Genomic DNA, 14,035 nt, shown 5'->3' on the forward strand with positions numbered 1-14,035 from the left:
CCATCAGCTTTACTCACCAGAGTGTTAGTTACTGGGGAAACAAGACCAGGTCAAAACCTAGTATATGGCTGGACCTCGCACACTTCATCCGGCCAACCAATGGTGTAACTTCATCACTCACTCAGTCACAGACATTCGCATTTGTATGGCTGGCCCCGCTGTTGCGGTCCAGCCAAAAACAGTGCTTCATTTGAACTCTGCACTGTAGTGTCTTCAGTTTCCCACAAGATGTCACTGTTTCACTGCCTCACATTTTTTGCTCAATTACTCTGCTTCTTGACATGTCAGAGCACTCAAGTCACCAAGAAGTTGCCATTAAAAACTAAACAGTGACCACGTCTGATCTTAGAGAGAGTTGTCAAATGTGTTTGGATAAAATTATTACATATGCCTGAATATGATGAATAACAAATTTGTTATATAATTGAACATTTAAAACAGCATTATTATGATACAATCATAATAAAAAATATATTTACGTTTATTTTGTCCTTTAAACAGTCTTCCTTTCATTGCCCCACTTTTCAGCATGTGCCTGTTCATTGTTACTGGTATGTGACTTATAATCATGTACTTGTTCAATTCATTGTATTGATTACTGAGATGAGCTTCATATGGATGATATTTCATGGACTGTATGTTTTGATTACATTTTTTATGTTGATGGATCTCATAATAATATGAAGGCAATGCATTTTAGTTAAAAGGCTATATAGTGTGTTTGTTCAGTGAGTGACAGTATTACAACACAAACCGTTGGTTCAAAACTCATGTGAGCACCTGTCGACCTAAATGTAGTTGTTGTATTTTCAACAACTTTGCTATGATTGCTCCATGACATTAGACAATAGGCCTATTTTTTGTGGCAAACAGTCAGCCTTATTTATAAATGACACATTCAGTAGTAGTTCTTTTGCACTCTCATCAGGTCATTGTTGCTCCTCCCACATATTTTCACAAAGAAAGGCACATATTCTGCCCCAGTTTCTCTCTCCTCTAATAACCTGAATGTTCACCTCACAAGAAGATGCAGTTTTTTTCGGGCCTGTTGTTAACTGTTTTACTTTTAGGCATTTCCTCAGGAGAAGTCAAATTAATAAACAAGACGGAAGAACAACACGTCTTCATGGAATGTACCTTCAGCACCAGCCCGTCAGGCTATTATTTATTCTACTGGTACCGTCAGTACCCTGGGTCAGCTCTTCAGTATATACTGCACACTAGGGACCACACTGGCACATCAAACTTTGCCAAACAGCAGTTTGAAGCAACTGCTGGCAAAATCAGTGGCAAAACAATTTTGACAATTTCTAAATTAATTCCGGAAGACACTGCATTTTATTATTGTGCACTGTGGCTCACAGTGATATATTAATGCCAACTCTAATACAAAAACCTGCTAGGATTCCACAACTTTGAAGGTGCTTTTAATCAAAACCAACAAGATGTTAAACTAAGCCTCAAGAGGAAATGCCTCTCAATATGCTATCTACATATTTGGTCCCAGTCCAATGCACCTGTAAACTGTTTAGACTGAATGTAATACATTTTGTTGTGTAAAAATAATGACAATACGATTCTTTTTAATGTCTGACCCATGCATTTGTCACAAAGATTGAAAGTGAACCAACCATCAACTTTAAAAAAGAGGTATGTGTGTGTGTGTGTGTGTGTGTGTATAAGTTCAGTTACATTAAGCTTGCTTTTCTAATCCTTATCAGTCTTTATTTGAACCATTTCCAACCAATAAATTTGATTTAAAAGCAATTGTACCCAAAGGAGGAGGAGCTAAATAGTCAATTCATGAGGAGTTTCCTGTGAAAACAATGCAGAGGGAGTCTGAGTGGGGGACTTATTCTGTTCTAGTTGTGCTTAACGGCAGTGTTTATTGAAGACAGTTATCATGATACTGTATTATTTGTTTCTTCTATTTTCAACAATGATCGGTAAGTGTCCAAATTTATTTCACATCAGTGGTGTGCTTATGTCATTCAGACATATAGTTTTAAGATTTGACAAACACAATATTAAAACTGAATATGAAAATACATTTCAGGGAATGATATCTGGTACCTTTAATTTGTTATATTATTGTAAGTTATAAGCTAAACAACACATACAATTTTGTCCCCAGGTGACAGCATTGGACAGGATACAATTACTTCCACATCTAAAGAAGAGCATGTTTTGGATGGCAACCACGTTACTCTGTCATGCAACTACTCATCTGATAGAGTAAGCAGTCTACACTGGTATCGCCAGCACCCTGGATCCAAACCAGAATTCCTCATCCTCGTCATTACTGAGCCAAAGACAGACAAGCGATTCACTGCTAAACATGATAAAAAGAACAGCCGTGTGCATCTGGAGATCTCCTCTGCTGAAGTGACAGACTCTGCTCTGTACTACTGTGCCCTGCAGCCCACAGTGACAGGAAACATGTAAACTCTGTACAAAAACCCCCGTTTTAAATGTTCTAGCAAATAGCATATTTTATAAATACATCATTTGTGTTAACAAAAACACGCACTCCTGTCTGTCTGGCTGATATGGTGGAGGTGGGGGGGGATTTGTTTAACATGTTTTTAATTTGGGGGTTTGGGGACAGTTATTGCCATGGCATGAACATATGAATCAGTGAATGGAAGGGTTAACCATTTCAAATAATCCATCTGTAGGGGCCCATTGATCTCCATAAAATGTTAACCCGAGTTATATGTTATGGAAGCTACAGATGTCCATGACGAAAACACAGGTGACAGACAGTCTCACTTTTTTTGCCAGTAAATACAGATGCTGATGTTTGTTCACTGTCTGCCAGTACAGAATACTAATTACAGCTGACTGACATAGACCTAACTTTTTTATATGCATTAAATGTGCTATCAATTTTTTTCTTTCTGTGGAAACAGTGGATTATGATGCTGAATAGTGTTTTGTAGTCAGAGGAGGAGCTATAAAAAAAATCAATGAGTGGGAGGAGTTTCCTATTAAAACTACACAGAGGGAGTCAGAGAGGAGGACGTTGGGTGACGTTTGTAAAATGTTGCTCAGTTTTTCCACATTTAGCATTGCCCAATGTAAAACGTGCACTACAATTTGTAAAACAGAGAAATTTGTCTAAAACATTGCAATCAGTATTCCAAGAGCAGTGTTCTGCATTAAAGCAAGACTGAAAAATATGATATAAAAATATACATGTTAAATATAAATGTAAATTAAAATATTAAATGTAAATTTTAAATATAAACATAAACATTCAATATAAATGTAATTTAAAAATGTAAATATGAAATATTAATATAAATATAAAAATGTAGGCTAAGTGTAAATCCATTCTACAGAATTTCGATTTCATCAGCCACCCAAAACACTCAGATATGCCTCTCACCAGCCTCACTCACTGGAGTGCAGTGGAAAAAAGCACTAATTCATTTGGACTCTGCACTGTAGTACCCACAAGATGTCAGTATTCTCCCCTCAATTACTGAATACCACACTTCGTCTTATGAGAGAGAGAGAGAGAGAGAGAGATGTCAAATGAGATTTTATAAAGTCATTAAAGACCCCTGAATATGATGAATAACAAATGATGATGAATTTGCCACATAACTGAACATTTGAAACTGAATTATTATGTCATAATCAGAAATAAACTATATTGCCCCATCTTACAGCATGTTACTAATATTACATCTCTAATAAACACACACATATTCAGTTCATTGCATTGATTACTGACAGGAGCTCCATACTGATGACATTTGATGGGCTGTATGGTCATTAAACTTGTGCTTATTATGTTACTCAGTCCCTGAATAATATGAAGGGAAAGCATTTCAGTTAAAAGCTATATTGTATATTTGCCAAGTGAGTGGCAGTAGAGCAATGCAAACTTTGGTTCAAAACTCATATGAGCACCTCCCCTTACAGCCTGACAAAAGAGTATGTGGGACTAAAGCAAGAGGAGTCCACAGTGAGACATTCACAGCTGCATGCCACATTATTTACAGATTTCTTTCTTTTTAAACCATTAGATAGATGATAAATATATACATAACTTATGACCTGGAGTGTAGTTATGGATATTGGGAGAAATATTATACTTATCATTTGTGCATATTGCTTAGGTATGATTTAACTTTTTGAATTGTTCTTTTTTTAAACTTTTTTTTACATTTATTTTGTTTGATGCATGCTTTGTGGAACAGATATATCTTTGTTTTTACAGAATGCAGAGCTGAAGACGCAGTGACTCAATCCGCAGGAGATGTGTTTGCTTTAGAAGGACACTCAGTGAAACTTGGCTGTAATTATAGCACAAGTGATACATCACCATATCTCTTCTGGTACATACAGTATCCAAATGCATTTCCTAAGTATATGCTGAGAAGATATGTATATGGATCAAAAGACACTGCGCCAGAGTTCAAGGAGAGATTTGATGCTCATCTCAACAAAACCTCGAGCAGCGTACCTTTAACAATACAGAAGGTGCAGCTGTCTGACTCTGCTGTGTATTACTGTGCACTGAGGCCCACAGTGATGATGAAGCATTCAGCTCCATTACAAAAACACTGAGTACAAAGGGGAACACACAGGAATCTCTGAACTGAGTAAGTAGGGTTGATGAACAGCTACCTGGTCGACAGGGAAGGAGAATGGTGGTGGAACCACATCTTTCGAATGTATCATTTTAAAACCAAACCACAAACGGTCGTTGAAAATTAATATTGATCATATTTACACTGATGCTATGTGTCTGTTCATGAACACTAAATATATATTTGAGTTTCTGACAATGACCAAATCCAGAAGTAAAAATTTAGACATTAGCCTACTCAAAATTCAACTGAATGCCTTCACAGATAATCTTATCTGGAGAGAACAAAACCAATTAAAAAAAATTTCGTAGGGACTTTTTCATGAGACAATAAGGAAGAAAAAAGTGAAATGAAAACTTAGTAATGATGAGTGAGTGTTTCTGTGTTCTCACACCAGAGTGCAACATTAACACATAAATAAGCAGAAATAAGAAACAAACAATACAGCCAACAAACATAGAACGGCTGTTGATGGTGCATCATAGCCCAAGCCCTAGCAAGCCCTTTACAATTAAAAAAATGCAACCTTCATTAGCTAAGCAAGCCAGTTTACAGAACATTGATGTTCTGAAGCTATGTTCACTATAAAAATACAAAATACCAAAAACAGGTATAATTAAGGAATTTAAATTATATTTCATAATATGCATGCTCTTCCTGCTGAATATTTTATTAGATACAGCAAAGCTAAAGGCCCATTATCCTACATCAGAATGAATGATACATCCACTGTTACAGTATATGATTTTAAATGTTTCAGTGGTCGACTAATATGTCAATAGAAGCATTTTTAGCCAAAGGCACATCTGTAGTTAAAAGGCCCAGCCCATCCAGCTTAACCATGAGCTTTAAGTGCACTGATGTCCTTCATAAGCTGGAAGCAAAATTACAGGCCCACAGCCCCACAGGGTAATATAACATCACCCAAGGAGCGAGGGTTCAGTCGGTGGGATTGTCTGCATCTCATTGTGCACCAGCAGTCAGGGTGAATCAGCCACCCACACTGACAGCACTGCAAAGCTGCTGGAATGCAAAATAAAAAGTGGCAACTGGATGGACTCAATTATCTGAACTCTACTGAACAGATGTCACATTTGTGAAGCAACCCAGCACATACATTCTAAACTGGAAGGTCAGTCAGAACCTTATTTTTAAAAGTGGTGGATAATCGGAGAATACAGTAATCGAAGGAGAATGACAAATTCTCTGTTTCATTTAAAAATGACAGTCAGTATTTTTCCTTTCTTTTGCACTCTCATAGGTCACTGTTGCCCCTCCCACACATCCTCACAAAAAACTAAGCCACATATTCTCCCTCAAATTCTCTCTCCTCTAATGACCTGAATGTTCACCTCACAACAAGATGCATCTTTTTGCAGGGCTGGTGTTAACTGTTATCTTCTGTAAGTTACCTTTAGAGACCTCATCAGAAGACATTGGTGTGTTACAGTTACTAATCATTCTTGTGATTACTTAATTGTTATTTTTATTTCTCTATGTATTACTTCTAGGCATGTCCACTGGAGAAGTCAAATTACTAAGCAGGAGAGAAGAAGAACAAGTCTCAATGGAATGCATCTTCAGCACAAGCAGCTTGAACGAATACTACTTCTACTGGTACCGTCAGTACCCTGGGTCAGCCCTTCAGTATATACTGCTCAGGGGGGACGGCTCTCACACATCAAACTTTGCCAAAGATATATTTGATGCAACTGCTGACAAATCCAGTGGCAAAACCATTTTGGCAATTAAAAAATTAATTCCAGAAGACACTGCATTTTATTACTGCGCACTGCTGCAGCTCACAGTGATATATTAATGCCAACTCTCATACAAAAACCTGCTAGGATTCCACAGCTTTGAAGTTGTTTTTAATCAGAACCAAAAAGATGATAAAGCCTCCACAGGAAATGTCTCTCAGCGTGTTATCTACATATTTGGTCCCAGTCCAATACACCTGTAACCTAATTATACTGAATGTAATACACTACATTTTATTACAAAAATAAAGATAAGATTTACTCTCTCTTCTCTTGGGTATAATTTCTGATGCATTCATTAGTCACAAAGATTGGCAGTGCTCCAAACCCAGACTACCACTGATGAGATGAGAAATATAAATTAAACATCAAAGGGTTAAATATGAATACAACATTCTACATGCAAGTATAACTGCTTTACACGCTGTAACAGTAAAGCTTCAGTGGAATAATGGAAACACATGGGTCCTAAACTGTTTAGCAGTATGAGGCTATTCTGTATGTCTTTACCTATCTTTGGAGCTCCTTCTGTGAAGAGCCAATGAAATTGGCTCCCAAAGCTAATTATCTATCAGAATCCTCCAGTAAGCTGACGGAAGCAAGGTAGTAGGTTATGTGTAAGGTCAGTTACATTAAGTTAGCTTTTTTGTACTCTAGGTGGGTCTATGGTGTGTAAAATAAACTTGTACCTTGACGCGGGGTTATTAAATGGTTCATATGCTTTTGAGAATTAAGATTATATGAACAATGATGAGATGGATCACTGCACACAGAAGACCAGGTTGGTCACAGTGCTTTGCAACAAATCGCTATGAGAGCAAGTAATTACAGCTGTCGTTTATTCACTGTTCCCCTGTACAGAAAGCTCACTACTTTTTTTCATGCATACCAGTGTATTATAATCAAATGTCATACTTATTTCATTCTATATGTGAACCATTTTCAATCAAATAATGCATTTAATTTCAAGACAGTAGCTCGGTATGCGCTGCATATGATCACTTTAACACAAAATTATTTATTTTTAAACTGTAGGTCTGATGTAGTTGCGTATTGTCTCCAGAGGAGGAGCTAAATAGTCAAGCACTAGGAGGAGTTTCGAGTTAAAACTGTAGAGTGAGGTGGAGTGGAAGACTTATTCTGTTCTAGCTGAGCTTGAAGTCAGTGTTTCTTTCTAACAGCTATTACAATGCTGTATTGTTTATTTCTTTTATTTTTAACAATGGTGGGTAAGTGACCAACTGCATTTCAGTCTTCTGAGCTACTGTTATGTCATTCAGAGTTCAGACAAGAGGTCGTATGGTTTGAAAGCCCAAATATTAGCAATGCAATAAAAATTGCATTATACCACATATGAAAACAATTACTGGCACTAGTATTTGATGCCTTTAATTACTGTGTAATCATAAAACACATCATGTTTTCCGCAGGTAACAGCATTGGACAGGATACAATTACTTCCACATCTAAAGAAGAGCATGTTTTGGATGGCAGCCGCGTAACTCTGTCATGCAACTATTCAGCTGTTAATGTACAAAGTCTACACTGGTATCGCCAGCACCCTGGATCCAAACCAGAATTCCTCATCCTCGTCTTTGCTGACCCAAAGACAGACAAGCGGTTCACTGCTGAACATGATAAAAAGAACAGCCGTGTGCATCTGGAGATCTCCTCTGCTGAAGTGACAGACTCTGCACTGTACTACTGGGCCCTGCAGCCCACAGTGACAGGAAACCCATTTACTCTGTACAAAAACCTGACTCTAACCTGCACAAGATGCAACATAAAAACATTACAGCACATGCAGACATAATAATGCAGAAGAGCAAATCATCAGCCCATCCACACTATACATTTCCCTAAATGCCAAGCACTGTTTACATAAAACATGAATGTGGTGGGATTAGTTACTTCACATGCATTACTTCACATGTACAGCAGCCTGAATTATTTGTGACATGGATTCAAGAATATTCTGGAAACATTCCTTAGGGATTCTGGTCCATGCTGATCGACAGCGTCACGCAGTTCCTGCAGATTTTTCAGCCACACATTAGAGAAACCTCCCGACAGGAGCTCTATTGTATTGAGATCTGGGAACTGTGCAGGCCATTAGAGTAAACTGAAGTAACTGTCCCATTTGTGGACTGAGCTTGAGATGATCAATGTTTTCTGACATGGCGCATAGCAAAGGGTTGCGCATAGCAACAATGCTTAGTCATGCTGTGACATTCAACTGGTTCTCAAATTATATTAAGTGGTTTAATGTGTATTAGGATGTGGGAAGACATTTCCCATATAATAAAATATTCCTAGTATCTCTGATTCCATTTATCTTAAGTTTCAGATTGATAATAGAATGAAAATCTATCCAATTTCATACACATGTTTAAAATATAACTTTATAAAGGCATTTAATATTAGTGAAGCACATTCTGAGTCAGACATTGCAAGAGCATTTTAAAACAGTTTTGTATTTTATGTTCTTTTTACAAGCCACCTGAAGCTTTCAGGTGTGCTTCCAATTACACGCACTGTAGTGCACCTGCTGGAATAACAGTACTTCATTTGGACTCTGCGCTGTAGTGTCTTCAGCTGCCCACATGATGTCACTATTTGACCAGGTAGTATTTTACCCTCAATCACTTAGCTTTTTGTCATGCCACGGCAACAAAATCCCCACAAAGCTACAATTAAAAATGAAATTTTTAGATAGAGATAAAGATTTCAAATGTCAAATGACATTTGACAAAATTATGAGATGTTTAACTGTGAAGATATACAATTGAATATTTTAAAAACATTAGTATGACATAATTAGAATAAATATTACATTACAAATATTAAATATTACACATCTTTCGAAAGTATCATTTTAAAACCAAACCACAAACGGTCGTTGAAAATAAATATTGATCATATTTACACTGATGCTATGTGTCTGTTCATGAACACTAAATATATATTTGAGTTTCTGACAATGACCAAATCCAGAAGTAAAAATTTAGGCATTGGCCTACTCAAAATTCAACTGAATTCACAGATAATCTTATCTGGAGTGAACGAAAAGCAATTAAAAAAAATTCCGTAGGGACCTTTTCATGAGACAATATGGGAGAAACAAGTGAAATGAAAACTTAGTAATGATGAGGGAGTGTTTCTGTGTTCTCACACCAGAGTGCAACATTAACACATAAATAAGCAGAAATAAGAAACAAACAATACAGCCAACAAACATAGAACGGCTGTTGATGGTGCATCATAGCCCAAGCCCTAGCAAGCCCTTTACAATTAAAAAAATGCAACCTTCATTAGCTAAGCAAGCCAGTTTACAGAACATTGATGTTCTGAAGCTATGTTCACTATAAAAATACAAAATACCAAAAACAGGTATAATTAAGGAATTTAAATTATATTTCATAATATGCATGCTCTTCCTGCTGAATATTTTATTAGATACAGCAAAGCTAAAAGCCCATTATCCTACATCAGAATGAATGATACATCCACTGTTACAGTATATGATTTTAAATGTTTCAGTGGTCGATTAATATTTTAATAGAAGCATTTTTAGCCAAAGGCACATCTGTAGTTAAAAGGCCCAGCCCATCCAGCTTAACCATGAGCTTTAAGCGCACTGATGTCCTTCATAAGCTGGAAGCAAAATTACAGGCCCACAGCCCCACAGGGTAATATAACATCACCCAAGGAGCGAGGGTTCAGTCGGTGGGATTGTCTGCATCTCATAGTGCACCAGCAGTCAGGGTGAATCAGCCACCCACACTGACAGCACTGCAAAGCTGCTGGAATGCAAAATAAAAAGTGGCAACTGGATGGACTCACTTATCTGAACTCTACTGAACAGATGTCGCATTTGTGAGGCAACCCAAAACATATGTTCTAAACTGGAAGGTTCGTTTTTAAATGTGGTGGATAATCGGAGAATACAGTAATCGAAAGAGCCAAATTCTCTGTTTCATTTAAAAATGACACAGTCAGTATTTTTACTTTCTTTTGCACTCTCATCAGGCCACTGTTGCCCCTCCCACACATCCTCACAAAAAAACTAAGGCACATATTCTCCCTCAAATTCTCTCTCCTCTAATGACCTGAATGTTCACCTCACAACAAGATGCATCTTTTTGCAGGGCTGGTGTTAACTGTTACCTTCTGTAAGTTACATTTAGAGACCTCATCAGAAGACATTGGTGTGTTACAGTTACTAATCATTCTTGTGATTACTTAATTGTTATTTTTATTTCTGTATGTATTACTTCTAGGCCTTTCCACTGGAGAAGTCAAATTACTAAGCAAGAGAGAAGAAGAACAAGTCTCAATGGAATGTACTTTCAGGACAAGCAGCTCAAACGACTACTACTTCTTCTGGTACCGTCAGTACCCTGGGTCAGCCCTTCAGTATATACTGCGCAGGGGGTACAGCTCTCACACGTCAAACTTTGCCAAAGGACGATTTGATGCAACCGCTGACAAATCCAGTGGCGAAACTATTTTGACTATTTCAAAATTAATTCCAGAAGACACTGCATTTTATTACTGCGCACTGGTGCAGCTCACAAGTGTCACAGTGATATATTAATGCCAACTCTCATACAAAAACCAGCTAGGATTCCACAACTTTGAAGCTGTTTTTAATCAGAAACAACAAGATGTTGAAGCCTCAACAGGAAATGCCTCTCAACGTGTTATCTACATATTTGGTCCCAGTCCAATGCACCTGTGACTTGTTTGTACTGAATGTAATACACTTTGTGGTGTAAAAATAATGATGATGAGATTTTTTGCTATTGGGTATAATTTCTGCATTCGTTTTTCACAAAGCTTGCCAGTGATCCAGCTCTAGACTATAACTGATGAAATGTGATAATACTAAGAATTTGTATTCCATCAAATCGCAAAAGGGTTCAATCTTAATGCAACATTCTACATGTAAGGGTAACTACTTGGGATATTGTAACAGTAAAACTTTACTGGAACAATGAAATACACATTGGTCCTAAACAATTTAGCAGTATGAGGCTATATGTCTTAAACCCCATCTCTTGAACACAGAAGGGGCCCCTTTTGTGAAGGACGGACAACCTTTGAAAGTGATAATGCCTCCACTCACCTCTCAGTCCGGGTGAGAGTTGTATTCACCTACGCAATAACATCTCTGAGCTGGAAGGGAGATTCTCCATCCCTTATCACACGGAAGATGAACAGCTGATTTACTCAATAGACCCCAACTACCGCTACAACATCCGCAGGAGGGCTGGATTATGCCATCCCGCACCGTGAAGCGGCTCTGATCCAGGCCGAAGCCCCCCGGCTGGGAGCAAGACCCAAGGCCCTGGTCAGCTCTGCACCATGCCCAACATAGCCTTGGACTGTAGCCGGTGGGGGTAAATGCTGCGGTAGGCGCTTCTCCTGTCCCTCTCCGCCTCGGGACTTTCAACTGAGCAACAAGTTCACCATTTTGGATGAACTGGAAGGCTCCTCTGAGACAGGCAGCCCCCCTCCCAGCACCTGTGGCCAGACAGGCGCCCTTCCTTACTCTCAATCGTGTTAAGATGCGCGCTACTCCTGCGCAACCGTGCGTGTGGACTGCTTCTCGGGCTGGGGTGCAGATCCCTCTCGGGGGCTATGACACCCCGCCTGCATCACTGATTGTAGGGGACTCCATTTTCAGGAACATTCGGTCTAAATTTGCAGTAACTCACTGCTTCCCGAGTGCCACGGTTTAAAACATTTACGTTCATAATATTGTTGTTCTAATGATGATACCACAAATCAACAGTCCGAAATACTCAAGTGTATGAGGAATACAGCATTTCAGGTAAATTCTTAGTCTCCACATGTGGCTACAAATGGTTCAATTGGTAATTTTAATCTCTTCTGGGAGTGTGTATACTTTTCTAGAAGAGATTGTAGCCCATTCACCCCAGCTCGCGGTTTAAAAGCAAAAATTCTTCATTTAATTCATACTTTCTCTCACCAGGGACTACCTTGTACTGCCACATGTTTGGCATCATCATGTTGTGACCGGTCAGAGCCAGTTTACTCCTGTCTGCCATATCCCTGCTTTTATCTCTGTGTGACTCTCTTCTCTTCAAAATGCTGTTAGCCGTAGCCACACAGGTGGTTATACAGTACCACAAATCTGAAGAAGATTCCTATTTTAGACACTAATTATAAACTCTGCAGTAGCTCTATCCTAGGACAATCCTAGATTTTTATTCTCAACTATAGATCAATTGATTCATCTTATTCCCATTGTGGATAGAAAAACATTCTTTCCAGCTGAATGCGAAGAATTCGCCATGCACTTCAGAGAAAATTGTGCTAAGATTGCACTATTGTATTTAGATGATTAGTGTTTGACACCATCATAATACCGAGATGTAGCTTTGTATTTTTTAAATTTGCATCAGTCAAGCAAATCACTCAGGTCCTAATCAACCAGTCATAGAAGTGCACTTGCTGAAAAGCACTACTCTACTGGGCCTACTCTACTGCAGTGTAGTGTCTTCAGTTGGCCACAAGATGCTGCCATTAATTCACTGTGTTGTTTTCAGAAGCTGTGGCACAGACTCAGACAACCTAAGTTTCATAGTGAACAATGAAAATACCAGAAATATGATTGCCAGTGTTAGAAAAATCATGTGAGGAGAGTAGTAGCACAGAAAATACTAACTTAGATGGTATAATTGAAACTGCTAATAGCTTAAGTAAAAAAACAGTAATGAGCATGTGATGAATATGAGCATTATATGGATATGAGCAGCCACAACCACCAGAGACTGGCAGATGCAAAATCCCAGGGGGTGGGTAATACAGGAGCTAGAAGAACAAAACCTCTTCAGCACTGTGCTGTTATGCCTCACTGAGAGAGAGAACACATACAGGGACTTAAACACACTGAGACTACAAACACAAATGCTTCCCTTATTCTGTGGGATTCTACTTTTTTTAATTGGTAAGTATTTTTTCATTCTGTCCACTTTTCAGATCTGGCTGTTTTCGTAATTTACTTGCTGATTGAAGCGTAAACATTTGTTTTAAACTTATAATGTAGTACTTGTTTACAAAATATCAATACTTCAACTGAAATATAGAATTTCAATGTTACCGTGTTCTTGTTTTATGTTTTTTAGGCAACACACAAGGTGACTCCATCCATCAAAATCACTCCTTATACCTGATGGAAAAGGAGAAAGCATCACTGTACTGTCAATATGAAACTACTGACAGTACTCCTCGTCTCTTCTGGTACATCCAGCAGGAGAATAAATCACCAGAGCTCATCCTCAGTAACTTTAATGCCCATGGAAATGCATATAAGGAAGGACTCACAGCAAATCATGAAAGGTCTAACAAGACCTATAATCTGAAGATAGCTGCAGCTGTGCTGTCTGACTCTGCCACATACTACTGTGCCCTGAGGCCCACATTGTGTGAGTCTGTTTCTCACCTCATAGCAAAACCTCCCTCTTTGCCTAAGCCCCTGTGTCATGTTCAACTAATGACATATTCAAAGGTATTAGCATACATTTGTCTTTTAATAGAATCTATTTATCATATTGCTTTTAAAGCTATTTATGTATCTGGTCTTTCTGCAGAAGGGATTTCTCTCAATATGAAATAAAAATTAGCTGCAAGACAGAAGGGGTA

This window comes from Anguilla anguilla, chromosome 6, assembly GCF_013347855.1.
Source record: "Anguilla anguilla isolate fAngAng1 chromosome 6, fAngAng1.pri, whole genome shotgun sequence".
In the NCBI taxonomy this organism is placed as follows: Eukaryota; Metazoa; Chordata; class Actinopteri; order Anguilliformes; family Anguillidae; genus Anguilla; species Anguilla anguilla.